This window comes from Lampetra fluviatilis, chromosome 45 (genome assembly GCF_964198595.1).
Source record: "Lampetra fluviatilis chromosome 45, kcLamFluv1.1, whole genome shotgun sequence".
Classification (NCBI taxonomy): domain Eukaryota; kingdom Metazoa; phylum Chordata; class Hyperoartia; order Petromyzontiformes; family Petromyzontidae; genus Lampetra; species Lampetra fluviatilis.
Genome location: NC_136319.1, coordinates 5,034,920 through 5,047,596, shown reverse-complemented (window position 1 = coordinate 5,047,596; position 12,677 = coordinate 5,034,920).

The window sequence follows — 12,677 nt, the reverse complement described above, 5'->3', positions numbered from 1 at the left end:
CCCTCTCCCTGCACCATTATCGCTCTCTTTTGCGACACGTGGCACTGTTTTCCCTGTGCGCTCTCTCTGTCTCTGCTGTCTGTTATCTACTGTCCGATCACGCTTCAATTCAGCCCTGTCCTTGCATTCGATTTGCGCGTCATTTACGGGAGCACTGTCCGTGTTTCTTACCGCATCGTATGCATTTGATGTTTCCCGGTCGTGGTGGTATTTGCCCGCCCTGTCACTTGCAGCCTGCTAGTATTTCCCAATGAGGCCAGGGTTTAACAAAACTTCAGCGTACGTGGCGCGTATGGGCTGCTCGCTCTCAATCACTGTGGGTGGTTCATCACGTATTTGGACCGCATTCTGTGTCATTCCTCTATTCCCTCCTGGTATAGCCGGTGGAGGAATTGTTCGGAATTGGACCGATTGTGTTTGACCTCCCTTCCTGCGATTCTCCTGAATGTTCGCATCCATACCCCCGCAGTCTGTGTACCACCTTCTCGCTAGATGGTTATCTCGCCATCTTTGTGAGTAATTTTGACCTTGCGTGTGTCGTGGCATGGGGTGTTGATATGGTTCTGCTCTGAACCTCCCCCTGCGATTCTCCTGAATGTTCGCCTTTGTGCCGCTCTCATTCTCGTGCCCCCCTCTCTCTGGGTTATTTTGCCATGTGTGCATGCGTCTTTGCTCCTCCCTGCATTGTGGGACTGCTCGGTGATTTTTATTCCTCTCTGAGAGGCTGGGTTCCTTATCCCTCTCCCTGTGTTCTGGATCCGAATTATGATTCTTAGCTCTGTATAACCATGCCATGTACGCCTTGCTGTCTATGCGGCGTAAGGATGCGGTTTCTGGATTCAAAACCATTCTCACCCTTTCTGTAATCTCTGGGCTCAAGGATTCAAAAAACATAATTTTGAACATTTTATCTCCTTCGTGGTATTGATTCACATCGCCTGCGTAATACGCTCTTTTAAATTGTAAAATGTAGTCACGTGGGTCTTGGTCCATGCCCTGGGTCATCGATTTTACCGCATAAAACCGCTCAGTGAGTGTCGAATATTCTCCAAACTTCCGAATCACTGCCAGGCTCAGTTGTTTTAAATCATTTCTAACCTTGTGTGGTAGTGACTTTACCCATGGGATAGATTCTTTATGTAAGCTCCGTTTCAACAAACTCGCTTTTTCATCCCGTCTCCTCAGCCCTCGAATCATTGCCTCATCTTCTACTGTTGCGATATGTGTGTGTATATCCATGGATTTATTGTGTGGGTCAAAATCGGGAATTCTGACTAGAGCCTTGTCCATCAATTTAAGGGTTTTACTGATGAATAGGTATTCCGAAAGTTGATTGCCGACAGCGTCATCATCAAACAAGTTATCATCAGGCAATCTGTCACTTTGGTCTGTGCTGTGTCGGGCGTGTTTCAGCGGCATGCATTTTTTGTGTGAGCGCTCAGTGCTGTGTCGCTCATGTTGCCATTTCCCTTCAGTTTTTGCCTCTGCCCTTAGTGGAGCATGTCCTGTCGACTTTACTTTAACATTTTGCCTCCCTCTATCTGTAAAGTTGTCAGTCTCACATGTTTTTGTTTGCATATGTATCTCTCCATCCCTTCTCTCGAATTGTGAGGGTTTCCCTTTGTCAAGGATTTTTTGTTCGATATCCATAATTTTTTTGCGATCAGTCCCTGGACTCTGTCCACGTACCCAAGAGTGTGATTTACTGTTACTTCCATATTTATTATGTGGATCAACGTCTGTGAGTTTCGCTGGTGTCGCGAGCACTGATTTCTCCTCCCTTACGATGGTGTGAGGACATTTTTCCTCGTTTATTAGAGACGATTTCTCTCCTGTTTCCTTTCCGAATTTTTCTTCATTCCACAATCCCTGTCTGTATGCCTGTGTGAAAAGGAATGAGTCCTGTCCTGCCTTTCCTGCAGTTTTTACATCGTGTTCGCCTTCGTTACATTTTATCCAGTCAATTAGTTTCCCCCGAGGTGTGTTCATGTTATCGATACAGCTCCCTTCCCATATGTCTCTCTGACTGTACTGCTTTGTAACAGATCGGTTGGTACGTTTTAATGCGAGCTCCCAGTATTCCGTAATCTATTCAAAAATTATTCTTAATCCTAGCATCTCAAGTGGCAGGAGTTACTTTGACCTTTCCTTTCAGAGTGCATATAAAACAATTATCTCACAGAGTGTGGTCAGTTTGACTCGAGCTATTCTGTAATTTTCCGATTCAGAGTGCGTACCTCTAACACCATTTATCACAGGATGCAATCGGTTTGATACGATATTATCTTAATTCCACAGTCTTTTTTTTTTCAACCTGCTATTCTGGGTTTTCACCTCAGAGGGCGTTTTTTTGTTTGTTTTACGCCCGTTTACAATCACCATGCAATGTTCGATCACGATATTCTAGTTAACACGTAGTGATTCATTCCTTCATCCATGCAAAACACTGTCTGCGAGAGATCCCGGACGATGCCACCCATTATATTGTATGTGTTGGGTTATGAAATTTTGATAAAAATAATAAACATTAATAAATTTCCGAAAAATGTGCAAATCGTATTAATTATGTTAATGTGTGTATTAATATGCATAAATTATGATAATGAATGTAATTATATGCATAAATTATGATAATCACGGAGATAATCGTAGTAATTTATGCGGATGCTTGCGATTATGTTAATGTGAGCAGTTGTGATAATTAAGCTCAGCTTCGTTTATCCAGTGTTATATCAATCAGGATAACACGATTATCATCGATTAAACGTTTACTGATTATCTTAGTGTGTTTATGTTATTTTAGGTCTCCAGTTTCAGATCTCATCACAGGATACAGTTATCAAGAATAAGATAGTTTTGCATGGATTTGGAAAGAAGCACTCGAACAGTTGGTGTTAAGCAATTTAATTCTAAACAAACACATGACACTCTCTTATCCGAAAGCAAGTATACGTCAATAAATTCATGGACAAGATTATGCAGTAACGAAAATGAATGACTAAAAATACTTCTTCATTGGCGTGATTATGCAGTTAACGAAAATGAATGACTAAAACATTTCTTATTCATGTAACTCGACGGCAGCAACTGCTTTGCACGATCAGTTGATATTGAACGCACCACCTCGAAATGGCAACCCTTTTTGAAACACAATGACAATTTTTTTTTAGTCTTATTCGTGTGCGTGCTGTGTGTGCGTTGTCCCCTTGTAATATTAATTAATTCTTAGAGCCGGGAGTTGTGTCGTTAGCTTGTGTGGTGTGGGAGGATACAAACAGCAGCCAGAAGTTTTCTCTGGGTTGGGCGTGGCCGCCGCGAGCCCCTGCTGCTCCCTCGCTCGGCGTGTCTCTGCTTGTGCGCTCTCTCTCTCTCCACTGCTGGACGACGAGTTGGCACGACGCTCGGTGACGCCCGGTGACGTTCGAGTCGTGCTGCTCTTGCGCTCTCTCTCCCTCTACTGCTAGATGACGAGTTGGCACGACGCTCGGTGACGCCCGGTGACGTCCGAGTCGTGCTGCTCTTGCGCTCTCTCTCCCTCTACTGCTAGATGACGAGTTGGCACGATGCTGTCCTTGAAGATGCTCGGTCGCTTGTGTCGCTCGGTGGCGCTGGGTGTCGTTCGGTGTCGCTGGGTGTCGCTGGGTGTCGCTGGGTGTCGCTCGGTGTCGCTCGGTGTCGCTCGTTGGCGCTCGGTGGCTCTCGGTGGCGCTCGGTGGCGCAGCTCTGCTGGCGCTCTCCTTCTCTTTCTCCCGGCTGATTGTTCGTTAGCGCAACTCCAGCTGCAGCTGTTGGCATTCGCTCTCAAAATTTATAATTGTATTTGCACACCTCTTAGCCGACTGTGAAAACTTAGTACAATCAACTTATCGCAATCCTTGACTTTGCGAGCAACTCAACACATCAGGATAACTGTAGAAGAGAACTTTCAGCGATACTCTCTCGGCTCATGCCGACACCTCCCTTGCGAGCCCCGTCGCACCACTGAGCGCGACTCGGACTGACTGCCTGTTCGCTGTGTGCGCCCGTGCCTAACTCAAAACGTGACTCCCCTCTCTGCGCGTTCCTTGTGAGCGGGCAACAAAAAAACACAAACAGAGCGAGAAGAAGCAGACACCCCCGCGACCCCTCCTCGCGACCTTTCCTAACCCTCCAAGCATTCATGGGCCATCTGTTTGTGCTGCGGGGAGACAAAGACGGCCGTGTTTAACTCAAACGTGAGCACCCTCTCCTCTCTCCGCGTCTCTTGCGAGAGAAAACAAACAGAAAAAAAACCAGATGTTCTCGAATGTCAGCACAAACCCCCCCCCTTTGTGACCTTTCTGCTCCCTTCTTGCTTGCCCTGCGTGGGTCATTCTGAGGTCAGACCCCGCTGGAAGACAAAGGTGGTCGAGGAGATGTATGCGATACATTTATGTGGTCCTGTGTGTTGCATTTATTCTTGAATGATATTTTATGAGTTCCTTCGGTCTTGGTATCGTGGTTATCATTCGTCTATGTTTAATGAATATTCGTAATGATCCTCGTCACATTATTATTTTTGGCTTCGCCAAGTTTAGTTCTCCAGAGATTGGTGTTTTATTCTGAGTTATATTTTAATGTCCTGAGGTTAAGTGTAACTATGTTTCCACTTAAGCTTTCTGGAATTCGTACTGTTTAGTTTTTCGGAAGGTCATGTAGATAGGAAACATATAATTCTAAATAATATGTATGCGGTGAATACGAGTAATATAAGATAATCACTAATTTAAAAAAAACTATGGTTTGTTGGTTAATTCTCTTTGTTAAGTTTCTACTTTTCGGTTAGGAAAACGCGAGTGGCAACCGTTATTATCCTTTACTCTGTTCTGCACCCCCTCCGTGCATCTCAAGATGTCTTGGGAGGTCAGGTCATCGATCTTTGTCCATCTGGATGTCTCTGACCTCTCTGTGACCGACTTCTTACCAGTTTAATGGCCGTTTCACAGATTCCTGGTGTGCTTGTAGTGTGTTGTTTTCATTATTTAATTTAAAAAATATATATATAGATATAAAAAAACAAAATTCTTCTTAATTATTCTTAATATTAATAACGGAAAACAGGGCATAGATAACCAATCTTATTCATAATAAAAAGTTGTGTTGATAACTATTTTAATTATCTGCTTTGACTTCGAAGTGGGTTAAAGTAATTAAGCGCCTGATATATCTTTAGAGTGAAGATCTACAACATGACTAATTTTGTCTCAACACACATTAATAACACACACAGTGTGTATTATTACAGGGAGAGAAACACCACAAACTCCAAATATACAGCAGCTGTCAGGGTCGGAATCCAACCCACAACCTCCTCCATACCAGGCGAGGGAATTAACATCTAGCCACCACGGTGCCCCTCCTTAACGTGAGACACCAATCTGGTATGAACCCAACCTCGAGTCTGAGGCTGTTTAGCGATGTGTAGATGATTTGAGACGCATTGATTATATCGTTACCAGTTGTGTAATTGTGTGAACGCTAATCGCATTGTGTTCTGGGCTATGTGTGAGATTTATATGTTCTTCATTGCTGACATTGGTTTGACTTGTTTTGCTTTTTTTTCATTTTTGTGACCCAGGTAACTCTTGCCAATGAGACTCATCCTGATCTCCTGAGTGCTCATCTCGTTGAACTCAAATTCAACTCGACTCGATCATCATCGGCAGTATTAGCAGAAATATCAGCAGCAGAATTAGTAACAACAGCAGGAACAACAGCATCAGCAGTGGTAGCTCCATTGTTAGCATGATAATCAGTATCAGAGTAGGATCAGCATCAATAATAATACAATCGGTATCAGCAGTAACATAATAATCAATAGTATCAGCAGCAGGATCATCGCTAGAGTCATCAATATCATCAGGAATAGGACCAGCAGCATTAATAAAAAATATAATTAGTAGCAGTAACAGAATCGTCAGTAGCAACAGAAGCAGTAGCATCATCACCCTTGCAACTGACACTCATCCTGGTATCTTGAGTTCTCACCTGGTTAAACAAATCGAATTTAACATGTAGGCTTTCGCGACCAATATTATCAATAGTAAAGGTTTCGTGGGTTCGATCGCGTAAATATAAAAAGGCTTGATTGTGTTCTGGGTTACCTGTGAATTGGAATCACATTGTGTTGTGGGTCAAGGGTCATTGTATTCTGGGTGAATAAAAAAATCTGAAAACAAATCTTTAACATTCTCATCCAGGCTGAGAATGTGTCCCTCTCAGAGATGAGTCTGACTAACTTGTGTTAACACGCATGTTTGAAATGGTTACTGTTATTCTTTGGGTCTTTCGGTAAAGTCACGTAGATCGGTTCAAAGAAAATAACAAAAAGTAACAAAAGACTACGACGTTTCGATCGCAACAAAAGCGTTCGTCATCAGGAAGAAAAAAGAGGGGGAAAGCAGCTGAGGCAGACTGTTTAAAAAGTAAAAAAATGGGTGGAGCCCAAGGGTCAAACGAAGTGGGCGGGGCTAGCGATGTTATCATCATGTGGAAATGTATAGCAGTAGCATAATACTCTAAACGCGTGATGTTGATTCTAAATGTGCAGAGAAAAACCGACCACGGGGAGAAAGAGACACCCAAACTTCTAATATGCAGCAGGCGTCGGGGTCGGGATGGAATCCATGACCTCCTGCAGACCAGGCGAGGTAGTTAACATCTAATCACTCCAAATAAAAACGTTAAAATCGACATCTTACACGGTTTACGTTTATATACATCGTGAAACAGAACCAAGAACAGGCAAGGCATCGCACCCACGAGCATCAGACGGCAGTCAAACGCACGCATGCGTAGTGCACATTGCAGGTTCATATGGGACGTTCTCTCGCTTTCACAAAATAACTAAAAAAAACACTGCTTGTAGCTTAAAGGTAACATATATTAAACGACGTCTCAAGCAATGGACCTACTTCATAGGACATCATTGAGAGATAAAGCAGGAGGGCGATTCTGAATGAGTGCTTGCGTGTTTGGGTTTTTACTCTGATGATCGTTGCTTGAGTGAATGTGAGGGTATGGAATTGGTTCCCACGCACGCGTTTCTCTCTGTGTGCACGTGGCAGAGTTTAGCGGATCAAGGGTTAATTAATTAACAACGCCAGCTTCTGTAGAACCGTAGCATGGCAAGACGTTCTCAAATCATCGAAATGTTTTGGCGATGCTGCGTTTGGCGGTGGTGCACAAATAGCAAAAAAATGTTTTTATCCCAACACATTTGTAGAGTTGGTCTACCTCTTCCTTGGGCTCGCGATGTGCTGTGAAGAGGGGTCATTACTCGAAACATCGCTTGTTACCTTTTAAGGCCACGCAGTGTCATGAATAAACGTGAGTTTTCTTCATTGTAAACAATACCTGTGAATTTGCACGTGTGTAATAAAAGACTCGACCACGATATCTGGCTTGGTGTCCTTTATTTGGTTCGGTTTCTGTTTCCCACACGGCTGTCCTTTATTTGGTTCCTTCCACACGGTGCCGACTCCGCTGTCGCTCCCGTCACCGCCAACAGCCCCGCTGTTGGTCTCCGTCGCTCCCGTAGCTCCTTAGCAGCCTCGCTGCTGTTACCCTCACGCAGCCCCTCCGGCTGTACTCGCTGCAGCCTCCTCTCTGGGTCACTCCCGTAGACTCTTGACAGCCTCGTTGCTGTCTCTCTCTGTCGCTCCCGTAGCTCCTGGCAGCCTCACCACTGCCTCCCTTACACAGCCTCCCTGGCTGTACTCGCTGCAGCTTCACTCCCTCCAGTAGCCCACTACTGTCTCCGGGGTTGGCCACCGCTGGCCGACGGTGCCACCCCTTCTTGGTTCGCCCGGCGTGGCCTCACCCTTTTCCAGTCTCCCCCCAACTCCCTTCTCCTTCCGGTTTTACCGCTTAAGGACCCGAACCTTCCTCCCACGTCACATGACTCCACCTCCCCGTGACGTCACATCCGGAAGGTCGCTTACGCCCGCATTACACGTGTATAGATGTAATAAGAGCCTATGTCCGGCTCACGTGGTGATCGGCTCTGCCGGTCCCGCTTTACAGCCAATGGGGGGAGAGTCTGGGAGCATGGCCTCGGCGTGATCACGGGGTGTCAGCTAGGGTGATTGGTTCTGCTGGTCTTGGCCTCAGCCAATAGGAAGACAAGTAAGGGGCGTGGTCCCGGGAGTTGATGGGGAATCTGGAACATTCGGCGCAGGCTATTAAGGATTGGCTGGAGTGTACCACGTGACCCAGGCGTTAAATAAGGGGAGAGATCAGAGACACGGGTCAGACACGAAACGAAGAGAGAGAGGGGCCACGCGCAAGCGGGGCTCCGGGTGCCACGTGGCGGTGTGTCTCTTGTGGGCTGTCTGCCCGCTTCCCGTTGCCTGCCAGCAACTGGGAGTGTTTGTGAACTGAAGAAGTCAAATAAAAGGACCGATTCCACAAGCCGTCTCCAAGAGGTGTATAACATATATATGTTCGTGCATTTCAGTGTCTCCCTGTGTCTATGACAGTGTAACTCGCCACTGAGTAGCGATGCGAGTGTGTGATCATATTTATGAATGAGTGGTAAATGTGTCTGTATTTGTATCGATATGGGAGATAGTGTAACTCACACCAATGAGTAGCTATATGAGTGTGTGTATATATTTATGAATGGGTTGTAAATGTGTCTGTATTTGTATCTAAATGAGAGTGTAACACACCACTGAGTAGCTATGCGAGTGTGTGTTTATATTTACTCGCTGGGGGTTCCCATTACCCGGACCAAAGCTATGAGGTTGTCCATACCATGACACATCACACAATCTAACAGAGGTGGGACAAAGTCATTGTTATGCAAGTCCAAGTCGAGTCGCAAGTCATCAAATTCATGACTCGAGTCTGACTCGAGTCCAAGTCACATGACTCGAGTCCACATCTCATAGGTGGGACAAAGTCATTGTTATGCAAGTCCAAGTCGAGTCGCAAGTCATCAAATTCATGACTCGAGTCTGACTCGAGTCCAAGTCACATGACTCGAGTCCACACCTCTGCAATCTAATGTGTACAGCTCAGATATAGTACAGGTGTGTGTAATACTGTTACATACCCTCACCATTTACTATAGCTGAGTAATAGACAGTGCATCGTTTGCTGTATAGTGTGATGTGTAATATTGTTAGATATACCCCTACCTGTCATCCCATACGATTTACCCATATTCTTGTGTAGAGGAGTAGTTGGTAACGTTTCGTCATGCTTACCCTCCGGTGCAGTGACGTCACAGGAAGTGACGTCAGGCGGACTTTCCGGTACGATGACGTTATGGGAAGTGGCGTCATGCACAGGGGGCGGGGCGGTGACGGCACACCCCCCTGGAGTACTTAAGCTGGAACCCGTGACGTGAGCGGGGTCGTCGTTAGAGCGGGGAACGTGGAAGGGTGGAAGTCAGGACCCAGGGTAGGGTAGCCTAGCACGAGGCTAGAGTGGCTGCTTCACCCGGCCGGCCGAGTTTGGCTTATCCCTCCGTCGGTGCAGTGGGAAGGGCCCGAGTAGTCTGTGTGTTAGGGACTCCCAGTACCCTATCCCTGGGGAGATATATATATTAGCCCGTCCAATATAGGCGTAAGCCCCTAATAACCCTAGGCGTAAGCCCCTAATAAACTCTGGCGTGAGCCCCTACAAGACCTGCCTCTGCGACGTCATTTGCACCATAACACTTGTACAGGAAAATGGAGTAAAAACATTGTTTGTCTATTTGTTTGTGTGTCTCCCTTGTGATGGGACTTTGTAGGATGAACGCTGAGATTTATAAGGGACACGGGGTTACCAACAACGTCTGGATTGGTCTGTAATAAAGTAGGGCACTGATAAGGGGTTGACAGCTATGCATACCTACACCATGTGCTATATCTGAGCTGTAAACAGTGAGGTTATTGTGAGACAATGATGAGAAGTGTCTGTCGTCAAAGAAAAGACACATCCTCTTTGGTTCTTTCGGTAAAGTCACGTAGGTATAAAATAAAATAAATCGTGACGTTTCGGGTGCAACACAAGCGTCCGTCATCAAGTGACTTTACCGAAAGAACCAAAGAGTATGGATTCCTGCAGTCACGAAAGCTTCAAATCAAGATTAAAAGTCACATTGGTGATAAATCGTTCATAGTGAAATTAAAGACATTGATGAGGCGTCAACCATTAATGTTGTGCAACAATAGCAGCTGCATATCAACGTGGTGCACACTCGCACGCCGTTTGCCACAAGTCGAATTGATCGCTGGCACTTTCTGGCAATCCCCCAAATGTAAACGGACGCACGGAACTACTAACTTTTATATTTATACCGTAGATGTCCACTAATGCAGGTTGTTTGGGTTAGATAGTTAACCCGAAAAAACTGTATAATGGATATTGGTCGCGAAAGTTTTACATGTTAAACTACTGTAGATGTGTTATGGTGATTTGTTTATTTTTCTTGTACTTGCACTACTATCATGTTTGTGTACTGTTTATTGTTGTAATGATCTCACCCCCGTACCCCTACTGGACATCTGTTAAAAAGAGCTTTACACTTAAAAGGATTCCTGGTGCAGTATAAATATTCTGATTCTGATGTACGTCAGTCCAAAGATGCCAAATTGACATCGATTTTCGATGCACAGCGGTCAAACCACTCATTTACAATGCTCAGAGCTGGACTTTGGACGAACTAATCGCAGAACCAAACTCTGTATGCGTTCATGCCTGGCATTGAAAATGGGCTTAAACCAACAACTCGTTTCACCAGAGTACCGCGTTTAATCACAGGCAAATGCTTGGAATCGAAAACCCACATCTCAGGATGTGTTATACAGGTAGGAACAACAGTTCCACACTGCCCACCAGGGATTATTTGTCTGTCTGTCGTGAATAACCACGCTCTCGATTTGTATTTTATAGAGCGCTTTGGGCGGGCTCAGCACCACGTGATGCACCGCCCCACGCAGCTTGCGCCGCGTGACACGGATCGCACGAATGCGCTGTCCAACCAAGTTCCTAACTGCCCACTCCGAAGGAACGTGTTTTTCACGCTTGTGATCATGTTCTTACAAAGTCCATTGTTGGCACTGGTTAAAGCCAACGGCGCGAATCTACAGGTACATCTAGACAGGTTTGTGTGATGCGGGGCTTGTTTCTACATTCCTTAAACATCTCAGCACATTCCATGGGGTGCCTCGTGAGGTTTGTAACCCCGTGTAAAGTAATTTTACATCCACGTTTCTTGTCTGTGAGCCTTGATTAAAATATGCATGACTCACTATCTATACACTACTCACCACCCCATATCCACACACACTACTTACCATTCACACACTATTCACCACCCCATATCAACACTACTCAGCATCCGATATCCACACACTACTCACCATCCACACACTACTCACCATCCACACACACTATTCACAATCCGATATCCACACACATTACTCACCATCCACACACTACTCACCATCCCATAAGCACATACACTACTCACCATCAACACACACTACCCACCACACACACCACGCACCTGCTGCCATGCACCAGGGAGAACATCTCCCCCAGGAATAAACCCGTTTCGCAGATATTCTGATGGAGAGAATGAGAGCAAGAAAGAACTTCAAAGCGTAAACACAGATCCTCGCAGAAGGATGAGGCAATGACACAAACGAGAAAAAGGCAGCGCCAACCGACTCGCCCTCGCCTTAAATGGACTTGCTCCTCCCTACATTCATGACCTCCTTCAGCCACGAATATTGCATCAAGATCGTCAAGATCCTCAGCTTGTGCATTGCTCACCGTCCCACGGTCTCTAGGCTACACACGTGGGGTGTGACGGTGCCTTGGCAATCGCGGCACCTAAACTCTGGAACTCGTTGCCCTTGGAGGTCAATGGGGACTTCCGAGACACTGCTCATCTTCACATCTCCACCTAAGCCATCTCTGTGTAAAATGGCTTTCTCCCTTTAATGATGTTCCAATGTCCTTCTCACTTCTTTCCTCGGGTGATGTTTACTATTTTCTGCCGTTCCATGCAGAGCGCCCTGAGAGTGATTGTTTAAGGGTGCTTTGTTAATATAAATAATTATTAAATAATGATTATTAAATCTCTTTATTAAATTATTATTACTTGCCAGACACGCCAGTTGGTTCAGGGCACGGGGCGCTTTGTAAATGCAAATTATTATTATGAAGTTATTATTAAATAATGATGGCAGCAGGTTTATTTAATTATTTTAAATTCATAGTATTACTATATGGCATCAAATTATGACTTATCATTACTAAATGCTGTTATGAAATTATTGTTATTTCATAATTATTACTAAAATATTATTTAATTATTATGGGATTATTAGGAACAAAAATACTTAAAAAATTATTAAATTATTATAAAATCACCATTTACTTATTATAAAACTATTCTAATAGTTTAATAATTATTAACACTATTGGCTATGGGCGTTGTGAAAGAAGACCAACATACATGAAATAAACCACTGCGACGACGATCTGGGCTTGTGTCTGTCTTTATAATTTCTTCCACAGCTGGACAACACCTCTCTCTCTCTGGCACGGCTGCACTCCGTTCCACACGGCTGGTGGTTACTCGCCTCTCTCTCTCTCAACAGCTCCCGCGCGCCGCTGACAGGCGGTGCGCTGGGAGGAAGCCTCCGGCCCGCCAC